The sequence below is a fragment of the Lycium ferocissimum genome, chromosome 2 (assembly GCF_029784015.1).
Source record: "Lycium ferocissimum isolate CSIRO_LF1 chromosome 2, AGI_CSIRO_Lferr_CH_V1, whole genome shotgun sequence".
Taxonomy (NCBI): Eukaryota; Viridiplantae; Streptophyta; class Magnoliopsida; order Solanales; family Solanaceae; genus Lycium; species Lycium ferocissimum.
In genome coordinates this window covers 27548146-27561315 of record NC_081343.1, presented here as the reverse complement: position 1 = coordinate 27561315, position 13170 = coordinate 27548146, and the positions used below count along the sequence as shown (strand labels likewise).

The following is a 13170-nucleotide window of genomic DNA, read 5'->3' as shown; positions in this document are numbered from 1 at the left end:
AGGGTGGTAACCTGCCATTTTCATGTATAATATTTTAGCAAGACTCTTACGGTCCCACAAGGCGAGACAACTGATGCTATTAAAAGTTGGGACAAACCACCCGTATCAAAACATGAGAAAAAACTCCCCCCCGTCCCCCGACCCCACCCCACTTATTGTTTACACTAAACTAATAGATGCACAAGACGTAAATAACTGCTTATGTCTTAGTTATTGCATGAAGCTAGTGCCTTCTGTCTGTTGAACAATTTATCACCTCACCTTCAGAAGGAAAATCAAACAAGAAGAGACCACACACAAGTGCACTATTCAAAAGGATAAAATAAAACAGCTGTAATTATAAGTTGGACAATAGTTAGCTTCAAACTAAAGGAGTAAGTCTAACAAAAAAAAAAAAACTGCATGGTCCCTTTAAATTACCCCTTCACAGGATTGATGTTTCAGTACTGATCAATAACTTAAGAAAAAATATCCAATGTATGAAGGATAAATTATAAAGCAAGGTATGATGTTTAATTTAATCATATTTGAAATGTCATAAATTTATAGGAAAAAGAGAAGTAGAGTTACAATTTGATGATATAGAAGTAGAAGAGCTTTCTCTCATTGATGACTCTAAGTTTTTTCTGTTATATGCTTCATCGATGAATGCAATTGCTGATATCTTTATGGTCCCATGAGTGCTCCTCCACTTAAAGAAAGTCATCTGCCTTGAATATTTTAGAAGTCAGGATTTCTCTTGAACTTCAAAGATGTCTGTTATATAACATTGGGCATGCAATTTTTAGGAATATTGTTGATGAGAGATAATAATACGTACTTCCCGCAAGATCAATGAAACGGGACAACATAAATGCACATAGTTGAATGTATAAGAAGCTCAAATAGAGCTCATGGCAATTCTTGATAATTGAGAAAGGAAAGTAACGGACTACTTCTAATTGACATTCAAATTGACCACAATAGTTGTGCATTAAATTTCCAGATGATACCATGTTTACAAATCGTAAACTTCCACGAGCATTAAATATGAATTACGCTACCAAAGATTATCTGCTAGAGGAAACCACTGCAAAGAGACACAAGTACCTTCTGCTAAGGCATATAACAATGTTGTCAAAATTCTGAATGAGCATGCTTTGCATTCTTCCCATCTCCGGCAGATAGTTATACATGGTGGTTAGCAACTTTGTTTTTGGTAAATTAGCATTTTATTACCGAAAGTGAGAATTACAAACTACAGTCATAGCATCACTGTTGATAACACAACAATAGCTTCTACAGATCTGCATGCTCTAGTCAGCTCATCTATGCATTAACGAAGGATAAATATTCAGATTTTAGATGCCCTCGTAGCTAATTGAGGTCTAAAACACATATAGAGCACTACTTCCTAAATGATGGTCCGAGTCAACACCTCTCTACTTCGAGCCACATGTTGAAAAATGCTCCTATTCTTTTCCTATCATACTTGGTAGATGTAGCTTGCCAGAGTGATTCTACAGATGTGGGCATGTAAGTAGCATGTTTCTACGGAAAATGATTCTTATGAGAAAATACTTGTTTGCTCATGAAATAAAGCTTGACTCCAATCTCAATACTTTCCTCTGGATATTTGCATTCACAACATACAGGATGCTTTTCTTTAGAATTAAGTGCGAAATAACACAGTCAAGTTCTGAAATAGTGTCGGACCAAATATTTGAAGTGCATGACTTTCGTGAAGTATAATAACCAAGCTCTATAGAGAAGAAGAGTCGGAACTGCAAAGAAGGATGGAAAAAGTGAATAAAGGGTTTTTATTGTTGCAGCCTGAATTAACTTGTTCCTCGTTGAATCTCCTAAATAACAGCTTTTTCCAAAGTTGTGACCATATAAAGTAAGAGCATATGATAAAGCTTTCATATATCAGCCTCAAAAGGTTTAGATAGTAATGAGGCATAACTAATGACCTCAGAGTGCCAAAAAAATTTATTTTGGTGCATTGAAATCAACTTGATGCTCGTGTGAGAGTAAAGAATTCACATTATTCCTATGAAGCTTTAACAACAATTACTACGTCACAATCCCAAAATAGTTAAGTCAGTTAACGAATCGTATATTCATTCTGCTCCATTTGATTCATAAGAACCTTAGTGGTTGAAGGAATCAAGCTTAAATTTCGGATACGGTTTGCTCTCAACTATTACATACCAACGGTAGCAGTAAGTGCAAACGGCTTCATTCGTTCTTGTCAAATAGGATTCTTAATTTATTTTATGAGGAAAGAATGTGAGTCCAACTTTTCCTATTGCAGAAGCGCCTACAATTAGAAGATCTATAAAATTAGAGAAATTCAAACCTTGCAAATGTACGTATAACAGAAGATACATATATAATTGCCTAAATTCAAGATTATAACTCTAAACCATATAATGCAAAAAAAAAAAAAAATGGAGGATCGATCTTGACTTTACATTTTAGTAAATTGCCTATATACTACATTAAAAAATAAGAATAATAAAAATTACAGCATTTCAAAACCTCATTATTATACGGATTCATATGACCATATAGGTCGAGTTCTCTGACAATTTACAAGTAACATTAACCAGATTAAACTACATTAGGGAACACTGCCTATGGAACCATTGATGAAAGGTTATAACTTACATCCACGAACAATGTAATACAATAAATATCTGAAAAATAATGATACATTTTTATATTTAAAAATAATTTAACTTTAAACTTTTCAGTTTACTTTAATGAAATGATTTATAATCACACAAATGTCTGTTGTTTGTTTCAGACTACAATTTCAAAAGTCCTTTTTTCTTTCTTAAATTCCACGGTCAGTCAAAAATGAGACGGAGCGAATAATATTTTACGAAATCAATGCCTTGTTTACTTACTATAGAAGATAGCTTGCTTTACTTTCTCGATTACTAATTTCACTTATTATAAATAGTTACTTAGAATCATTTTCAAATGAGATGTGTAAAAGATATGCACCAGTTTCCGTGTACATGGAAGTAAAACCCTTGAGGTAAGGACCACATGCCAACAACCTCGTGTTAAACTGATTCTCGATGAAACATAGCAAAAACTAAAGCGTCTTTCTTTCTATCAGAAAAAATTGACCTCAGAAAATATTTTCGGGTAACATACTCTATGAATGTATAAAGACAAAAAAGGGATATTTGGAGACAGTGAAAATGATCAGTAAAGACTTCCAAAACTAGAAACAGTGAAGGTATTTGTTAAGTTGGTTTTGTTGTGCTAAAGTCCACATGCAAACCTCTAAAATGCTAGGTGGGAAGTGCTTTCCCAATAGGCCTCATTGCGCAATCCGAATTTAATGTTTCAACGGATATTGGACACCAAAATGGTAAAAAAAAGAAAATAAAAGCTCTTAAAGGCCTTTAAAATCTATACAGATAAATTTGTTCGGAAACATTGAAATAAAGAAACTTTTTTGTTAGTAAATACGATAGGTAAAGAAAACATTTTTGAGCGCGCGCGCACCTATACCATATATAAGAGTCCAGGAAGCAGTTGTTCGTTAACATGCTTGCTTCCTGACAGGGGTAATTTGGTCATTTAAGTGTAATTGTGTTTTTCATCATGTTGTTGTTTTTTGTACAATTCGCTGAAGGAGTTATGTGCTATTCTCGATTGACGAAAAACCTGATTACATTTTCATTAGTATTAAAATGATTTTTTCTATGAGGACCTCCCGGTAATTTAAGATAAATCTGTTGTTCTCATTGGTGTATATAAGATGTTAGTGTAGCTGCTTTCATTTTCTGCTATCGTGCAGACATTTTAGCCCTTTGAGGCCTCATGCCCTTGACAACAGCGGGGCCCACTTAATTGCTACTGTGTCAGACATGCACGACTTCGACTAACTCTAGCCCTGCGCAAAATATTTTGTTTTTTGTATATATAAAAAAATAACTCCCTTTGCTTAAATTAATTTTTTCAATATTTTAGATTGTTTCAATCGTATCTATTTTTTGTTAAATGGAAACTTTTTCTCCACGCTTATCATTACTTCATCCGTTTGTATCTCTTTCAGTTTTAAGTAGATATATATATAGGTTAAGCAATTAATTTAATTGTAATCATACTGTAAAGATCTTGTAAGTTTTAGCCCCCGTTTGGCCATAAAAGTTATTCACTTTATTCCAGAAATTTTTTTCACTTTTTTTCGTAATCAGCTTTTGGTTATGATAATTCCGAATACAACTTGAAGTTGTATTCCGGAGTACCAAAAACTCAAAAAACTTATTTTTTAAAAAAAAATCACTTTTTTACAACTACATTTCATCAAAAATTACAATTTCAAAAACTATGGTCAAACATAACTCCAACTCCAACTCCAACTCTAACTCCAAAAAAAAGTGAATTTTTTTTTTTTTAGTATCTATGGACAAACGGGGCCTTAGTTTGTTAAAACCAAGTTAAATTCAAGTTAGGCATAAAAGATTTTAGTAGAAATTAAGAAAAAACATTCAAGATTATTCATATTCTTTTTTTTTTTTAAAGCTCAACTTGAGTTGATTGCTCAGTTTTCCCACTTGCAAGTAAACTGAAAAATTGTTCTGTAAAATTAAAACGCAAATCTTTAGTATTTTAAAAATAAACATAAATGTAAAATGTGCAACTCTAAAATTAATTAAATTTAGCCTGATGAGAAGATACGTTTTGAATTTACATTACTGTCAGTATAAATATTCACACAGTCTAACTGGTTCTAGCACGTTATTCACATCAAATATACCGTCATTATAACTATTTCACACAATTTAGCCATTTGTAGCATATTGCTTATAGCTTATTTTTGAGGTTGTTGTTCCCTCTTTTGCATATACATATACACATAGCTGCTACATGTGTTCTTATGAGGAAAAAAGAAAATATCAATCGAACCATATGTGTTGACACCTAAGTCGGTCACATCCTAACAGTCTTCTGGGCAGAGGCGTATGTAGCATAGTATGTAGGGGTTCAATTGAACCCCTAACTTTCGACACTGAGCATAAATTTATGTGTAAAAACCTACTAAAATTGTAATAAATAATATATATGAACCCCTAACTTTAAAAATATAATGGGTTCAATGCTAAAATCTTAAGTTTTGAACCCATAGAGTTTAAATCCTGGATCCGCCTCTGTTTCTGGGGAAACCTAATCACAATATTGGGATCCTCAGAGAGTTTCTCCCAAATCACTTGAAGGTCTTTAATTGAGTCGAACTACAAGCGGCCTGAATTCTCATATGACATGAGATATGTAGGAAACCCAGAGATCAGGGTTCGGCCACATATGTGAAAATTGCATGAAGACAAAGGGTGAAACGAGCCGGGTCAGTCAAAAATTAGGATTAGTCAAATTTTGTTGCAAAGGGATGGCCCCGCCATCCCCGAACACCGAAGGGGCAGTTGTTGACACCTAATTTTTAACCTCTCAAAATTTATTTCAGTCACTCAGAATCCTCGGATAATAAATAAATGAGCAGAGCATTTTTAAACGCTAGTGATTCTTTATAAATGATCCTGCATCAATATTTCTTTTCCTTTAATTAACCAAAAAAAAAAAAAAAAAAAAAGTGGTGTTCATGCACCATAATTTTATTTATAAATTAATGAGCATTTTTATGATTTTATCGAATTTAATTAAAAAAAGAGAAAAGAGGAAATTGAGGAAGGGTCCTTATTTTATTATTTGAGATTATTGTGCAGGTACTCCTTTCCTTTTTTATTTTTTACCTTTGAAAATTTGAATAACCCAGATGATTTAAGTAATTAACTATCTAACCTTTTTTACTTCTGATTTTTATAAATTAGGCATAATTGCCCTTAAATGTTTAAATTAGGTTAATTGCTTAATTAATTAAGTGATTGCAAAATTGAGCGTTCATTGCAAAATTAAGCGTTCATATCTTTGCCTTGGCCATAATTAATTTAGTCAGCCCATAATTTAACAAAATAATTAATTTAGTCAGCCCATAATTTAACGAAATTAGAATTATGATATCCGGGTATAATTAGTTCCTTTTATATATAAAGATAGTCGTTTTTTTTTTTATATAGGAAAAGATATAAAGTTCATTTATTTTTTATGATTTGGGTGAACAAGTTTTATTCATGCTTTACTCACACGTGTGAACACCTAATTTTTGATCGAACATAAGTTTTTACACCATTTTTAGCGTTTAAATATTTCTTTTAGGTTTAATCAAATATTTTAATTTTTGTTTCATTTTTAGTAAGTCTTACTTTTAAAAGGTCGAAAGCTACAAAAATAGAGTCACATTTTAGGATAGGTTTTGTTTTACAAAAAGAAAGAAAGTTTACAAAAAAATATGTTTTCTTTAAATTTAGGTTTTAATAAATAAGCTAGGGATTTAAGTTTTTTCTTAGTTACATTTTATTTTGGACTAGTTATTTAATTTGATATCTATTAAGTTTAGAAAATAATTAGCTAATTTTCTTCTCTTTATTTTTTAACTTTAATACAAAAAAACAAAAGAGCAAAATAGCAAAAAGGGAAGAGGACGAAATAAACAAGACAAAAATCTAAAAATGGAAAGAAAAATACTAACCTAACTAAAACTAATCTGCTAGTAATTCAAAAAACCCCATCCTCAATTCCCTTCGATCATGCACGTCTCTCACCCCATACACACACAACTACACGTTTTTTTTTTTCTCTCTTTCTTTTTCTTGAATCTATCCTAAACAAACAATATTTCCTTCCCTTAAAAATCTCCTCAAACAATTATCCCTAGATAGTCCTACTCCCTCACGTTCTCTCCCTTCAGTTAACACATATACACACTACCCTTCACCACATTACCCTATATAAACACACACCTACACGTACAAAAAAGGAGAACAACATAGATCACACTACTAAAAAAACAGTGAAATTCGACCAAAATTTTCGACCACGCGCGGTCGAAAAAGGCCAATTTTCGACCAAAATTTCGACCGCAAGGCATGGTCGCTAACAGCTAGGGTGAAATTTTTTTCGACCACACGCGGTCGAAATAAGTTTTCTACCTAAATTAAAAAAAAAAAAAAATCGACCACATGAGGTCGAAAAAGTTATTTTTATTTAAATATTAATAAAAAAATTCGACCGCATGTGGTCGAAAATATTATTTTACGCAAATATTATTTAAAATTTTCGACCTCCGTGGTCGAAATATGATAAAAAATAAAAATAAAAATAAAAAAATTCATAATTTCGACCGTACAGGTCGAAATTTAACAATATTGTTGCCGATTTCGACCTCACGAGGTCGAAATTCAAAATCGTGCCCAGATTTTTGACCTCGTGCGGTCGAAATTATGATTCTTGAGTACAATTTCGACCTCGTGAGGTCGAAAATTATCAATATCTGGTGACTATTCGACCTCATGAGGTCAAAAATCTGGAAAAAAAAATTCGAGACCAAATTACTTTTACGAAGAACCCACCGCCAATCACACTCATCAACCAAATCAACAATGCAATTCATCAACACGTCCAATTCATCAAAGTACTTCTACAATCATAAACTTCACATTCTAAAATCAAATTCAACCTCAAGTTTCAATTTAAAGTACTTCTAAATATCCTTAAAACTACATTCAAACACTTAAACATCGTAAAGTTAAACAACCATAAACTACTTTCTACATTCAAACACTTAAACATCCATAAACTACTTCCTACAATCTAATTCACATTCAAAAGTACATCTAATTCGAATTAAAACTATCATAAAAAAAATATACATATCCAAGAAAACATAGCAATATTACAATCCAAAAGTATATGAATCAAAAAAGTCAACGTTGGGTGTTAGAGACATGATCCGATTCCTTCCCACTATCCTCATAAACAAGAGAATGAACTACGTTGTCTTGTGACCTACGTCGTCTCTCAATCCATTGGTCCGTACCATCGGCGTTCTTCGTCGTCTCTAAAACGGCCGCGGCTATACATATTGGTCTAAGAACCTAAGATATGGAGGAACTCTTTATCTCGCAAAGATAAGGAGGAACTCAAGACCACTGAGTAAATAAAGCTAACCATAAAGGAAGAGAAAACTGCAGGAGGTAACGTTGCAATGCAAATGGTCCAGAGACAAAAGATAAACCGAGTTATGTAACATAAATTTTTAAGGACCTTTCGGTATTAGCGAAGTCGGTATATTAGTTATTCCATCTTCTACCCTCGCATAAAATAGAACATAAATTGACTCACGGTTATACATGTTTTAATTATGCGGGGTTGTAAACCGGTAACTTAGTGTGCTGAAATTTATACATAACAACTAAAATGCTACCAAACAAGGTACTAGTTATCCTGGTTTTAATATATGAAAATTCACTTCCTAACCAAAGAAACACGACCCCGAAAGCAATTAACACTTCAAACCATGAAACATCAAAACCAGGCAAACAAAAAGAAAGCGAACCATGTTAAGACTATGAATTAAGTACTTATCTAAAAAATAGATTAATCAATAAAGAGGTTTTGGGTCAAGTAATCATACTTCACGACTTGTTCGGAAAAATGCTTCCCCGGGCCTGCTCGACGAAGTGTGTGCAAGTCACCTCCGGGGCAAAACTCCATTACTAGACACGAAAACTTTTCCGTCTCAAAATGGGTATATAAACTTGGCGAGGAAAGGATGGTCCAAGGACCGCAATATCTCTCTCTCGTTTGAGCACGCAGCAATTTCTTATGGCCGCTAATGATGCTTTATCCATAACTTTCATGGCAAAATAACACTTTGTTCCACATAACTCCGGCAGATAGACGCTTCCAATATCACCACTTCCTAACTTTTAGCAACCGGAAATGTCTCAAGTCTAACGCTCCGTCTTTAGCTCGAATAGCTTGAATTGCTTCCCATCCCGAGTCATTAGCTTTATGAGGTTTATTAATACTGCTTGCTAAAGGTCTTGCAACTACTTTCATCACTTACATCGGTGCTTGTGCTTCCCTACAGAGATGTGCTCTTTCCACTATCAACAAAATCACTCGATCACTAGGTTTGCCACTTCCACTTGTTTTTGCAAGGCTACGACCCCATCGCTTACTTTGGTGAAGCCGAGCTTACATTTTGGAGCATGTTTCGAGTTTCCCAAATATAAGCTCGAATTAAACTTATCGACCAATAAGTCGGTAGAATCATTGCTATTTAGCTCTTTGGAAATTGTGCTCTCGGACTTGCTACTATTTGAAACTTGGGAAGGTCTTGATTTCCAAGAATTACGTTCTCTTGCTTGAATTCCATTGACTTATTCACCTTTTCAAGTGAACTCTTGATAGGTGGTGTTGACGCCATTAAAAAGAAGGCGATTCCTCAATGCGATCGGCTCGACCGAAGCCATTACTCGGCAAGAGTGATCATGATCGAAGCTCCATAAACAAGATAAAAGTTCCCAGTTGGAAGTAGAAATCGTATACACACAAGAGACATAAAGTGAACTTGGAGGCCGGGTTATCGATAGGATCAAGTAAAGTACAATAAATTAAGATAACTTCAAAAGCCGTATACAATGACGGAAAACATATAGTAGTAATAAACAACAAAAGGTACTTAAGAGAGAAAACAATATAGATCTAAATAAAGTAACAGGACAAGCAAACTGGGATATATATGATGACTTCAAAGTCCACAATATCCTAAAACTAAGAAGACATACCTTTATATGATCAGTGTTTCCGGAAATGCGAATCAAGAAAAAGCGACAAGGTCCCACTTCGCTTAAAGTGTGAAGCAAGAAGCGATACGCTCGCTTCATTGAAGAGCCAGATGGTCGTTTCTCCTCGCTTAATAACACCGACAGTGATCTTCGGTATAATTAAGAATATCCAAGTTTGAGGCAAGATTCAAGAAACAATAGTCCAGCAATGCAGGGACACAAACCAAAAAATTGAGTCACTCACTTCAATAGTAGACAAAGCAAGATAAATTCAAGATAAAGAAGTCTTAAAATGTCCCATTTCCTACGCTACTAATAATTTGCCCGGTTGCTTTCCTTGTTGGGTAATGTAAATAGCTCATTGAGTAAAAACAAAATGCACATTGAATCAACTACATCTACTACCCGTGAGAGGTGATTTGAATCATCTAACGTATCTCTATTTGAACCCATTTCATTTCCAAACAAGTAAATGGGTCAATTTCATATACCGCATTGAATCTTTTACCAAAAAGCAAACAAAGAAATATTATCTAAATCATCTAATACCTAAAACAAACATTGAACAATCAATAAAGTTAAAAAATCTTCTAATTAAACTACAACTATACAAAGTAATGCAACTAATAATGATAAAATGAGATTGAAAAACAAAAACCAAAAAAAAAAAAAAAAGGACTAACTTGACTCACATTGTTCGGTCGGCGGGTGGTGGCTACTCCCGGTGGTTTAATCGGACAGCGTCACCTACTTGGAGAACGCCGGTGTTGGTGGGGTGGTGGAAATTTTGGAGAAGATGAGTTTAGAGAAGGTAAATTTTTTTTGAAAGAGAAGAGAAAGTTTTGGGGGGAGTTGAAATATTTTCATCGGCCTGGGTGTATTAATTATTGAACTTTTTCGACCGCATGTGGTCGAAAAAATAAAGCCAGATTTGACCAGATTTGAATTAATTTTTTCGACCTCATGCGGTCGAAATTTGATTTTTTTTTAACTTTTTAATTCATTATTTTATATTTATATAATTTACTTTTGTGCAAAATGATTTTTTTCATTTATTATTTGTACAAAAAAAAAAATCGACCTCATGAGGTCGAAATCATATTTTCTGTAAGAAAAACGTTACCCCATGTGGTCAAAATCCTAAAGAAAATTTAAAAAAATAATAATTTGGAAATTTCGACCTCATGTGGTCGATTTTTTTTCCACCAAAAAGTGAGGTCGAAATTATTTGGTCGAAAAATCCCCTTTTTTTAGTAGTGTCAGAACATACACAGTAAAAAAAAAGTACTCACAGAGAGCAAAACAGTGAGAAAAAAAAAACATATAGAGAGGAAAAAATACCTAGAGCAATCTAGGAGTTTCGAAATAGTTTTGTTGGAGTTCGAGGTTTCATTCGCGGTTTTGAGTTCAATGAACCTAAAAGTTAGCTATTGTTAACTTTGGAACTTAGTAGATTGTACATGTTTTCTTGTTGCGAATTAATCTACGCAGAGGTAACACTCAATCTTCTTTATACAGTTTAATGTTACGATTGTATGAGACCTGATTCCAATGTTACGAAGTTGCTCAAATTTCATGTTTCTAACTGTTTATTATTCTTTGGCTTCAAAATATGAAGTATGTTATGATTATTGTATTGTTAAGTTTAAAATTTGGTAAAACATATTTATCTATAAAAGGTCCATTCCCTGGTTTTCTTTTTTAATTGGATATCTATTTTATTAATTTGGTGAATGCTTTCAAGCTAATTTGCTTTTCTCTTTTGTTAATATACTTTTCATTATCTATCTTGATTAATTTATTCCCTTTTTATTGATATAAGATGCTCCGTTGTTTTTTTTTTTCTTTAATTGTGGTAATGGAATAGATGAATTGAAATTCATTCAGTTGATTTTTAGTTATAATCAAATACTTGATAGTTCATCACGTAAGGGAAAACTGAATGGAAATTTTAAAATCTGGAACCGGTGAAGCTCGAGTTATTTTTAAGCAAATGGGATGTGGTGTTTGTCTAACAAATTTTGAAAGAAAACAAAAAAAGGGATTTGGGTCAAACTAATTTCTGTTGCTCTTTGATAATTTGGACTACTAGTAGCATGATTAGACCGCGAACGATAATAGGCAAACATTAGGATACTTCAAACGCTAGATAAAGTTAGGCACGTTTAAGAAAATATAATCAAGTGTACGGCTACGGTCCTTGATTGATATTTAGCGGATACGCTCTTTGGTTTACTCTTATAATTAAAAAGGCTTTATGTGTTGTTATGCTTCTAGGCTGAAAATATAAGTAATAACTTTAAGTGTATAAATTGGTCAAACGTAGTTAAGAATTAAGGCAAGCATGATTTTATTTAAGATTAATTTAAGCCGAATATTAGCCAATGAAAGCGACCGTGCTAGAACCACGAGACTCGGGGAATACCTAATACCTTCTCCCCGGTCAACAGAATTCCTTACCCGGACTTTTGTTTCACAGACCAATAATAAATAGAGTCATTTCCTTTTGATTAGGGATTCAATAAGGTGACTTGGAACACCAAAACTCAATTCCAAGTGACGACTCTGTAACAAATAAATAATCCCTTCTCAAAGCGTCACTTCAATTGGAAAAACCCTTTTTAAATCCTTTTGAGCGGGGGAAAAAAAGGGGGTGTGACAGATGGCGACTCTGCTGGGGATAACCAGAATTCGAGCTTTATATATTGACTTGTATTTGACTTTCTTTATTTCTTGGATATATTCTGTGTTTGTTGGCCTAATGTGCTATTTGCCGCTTATTGAACGCTTTGATATTATGTGACTGCATATATAAACTATCTTCTCTCGCGCACCCCTCTTAGTCTCTGAACACATTCACCACTGTTCACTGTGTGTGCGGATACGCTCCACAAAATTTTCTGTTTGGATGAGCCTGTGGGCGGTTACGCTCCTGGTTCAGGATAATTAGCAGTCACATATGTTAGGCGGGGTTGGACCTCCAGTGAAGCCGAAAAAGCTCTGCTACCGGTGATCTGGCCCTTCCCCGGCTCGAGTTGTCCGCTCGGGTAAGCCAGTCTAGACACCTTCTCCTTTAGGATTTTAAACCTAGCAGACCAAACACAAGCAATAATTATCCTTAGTAGGCTACGCTTTGTTTGCATCACGAGCATTTGACCAAATAGGACTCGACACAGGGGCCGGGTCCGTCTAAGACAGGTGTCCATCTCAAAAGACCACCATGTTTATTTTATGTGCTATCCGAAAACATATTTATTTGGAAGGCTTTTGCATGTTGACCGGTTTTTAAGGTGATTAGGAAGAATAAGAGAGAAATAATTATCCTCCATTTAAAAAAAAAAAAAAGGCTCGAAGATTGTTGTTGTCAAAAAAAAATAAAACATCCAAGAGTCTAAGCTAGTTTCACGAACTACACGCACCTGATTCTCACCTCGATGAGATACGTAGGCAACATTTCTTGGGTTCGGTGATCCTTATT

At 33.9% G+C, this 13170-nt stretch overlaps 1 long non-coding RNA gene across 1 annotated transcript; it reads right to left on the bottom strand.

The window, feature by feature from the left end:
- Positions 1 to 7484: 7484 nt before the first annotated feature.
- Positions 7485 to 7950, bottom strand: LOC132047965 (uncharacterized). Its single transcript, XR_009412865.1, has 2 exons — positions 7829 to 7950; positions 7485 to 7667 (listed from the first exon to the last, which is right to left on the bottom strand). It is a non-coding gene; the product is annotated as an uncharacterized LOC132047965 (long non-coding RNA).
- Between the last annotated feature and the right edge of the window lie 5220 nt (positions 7951 to 13170).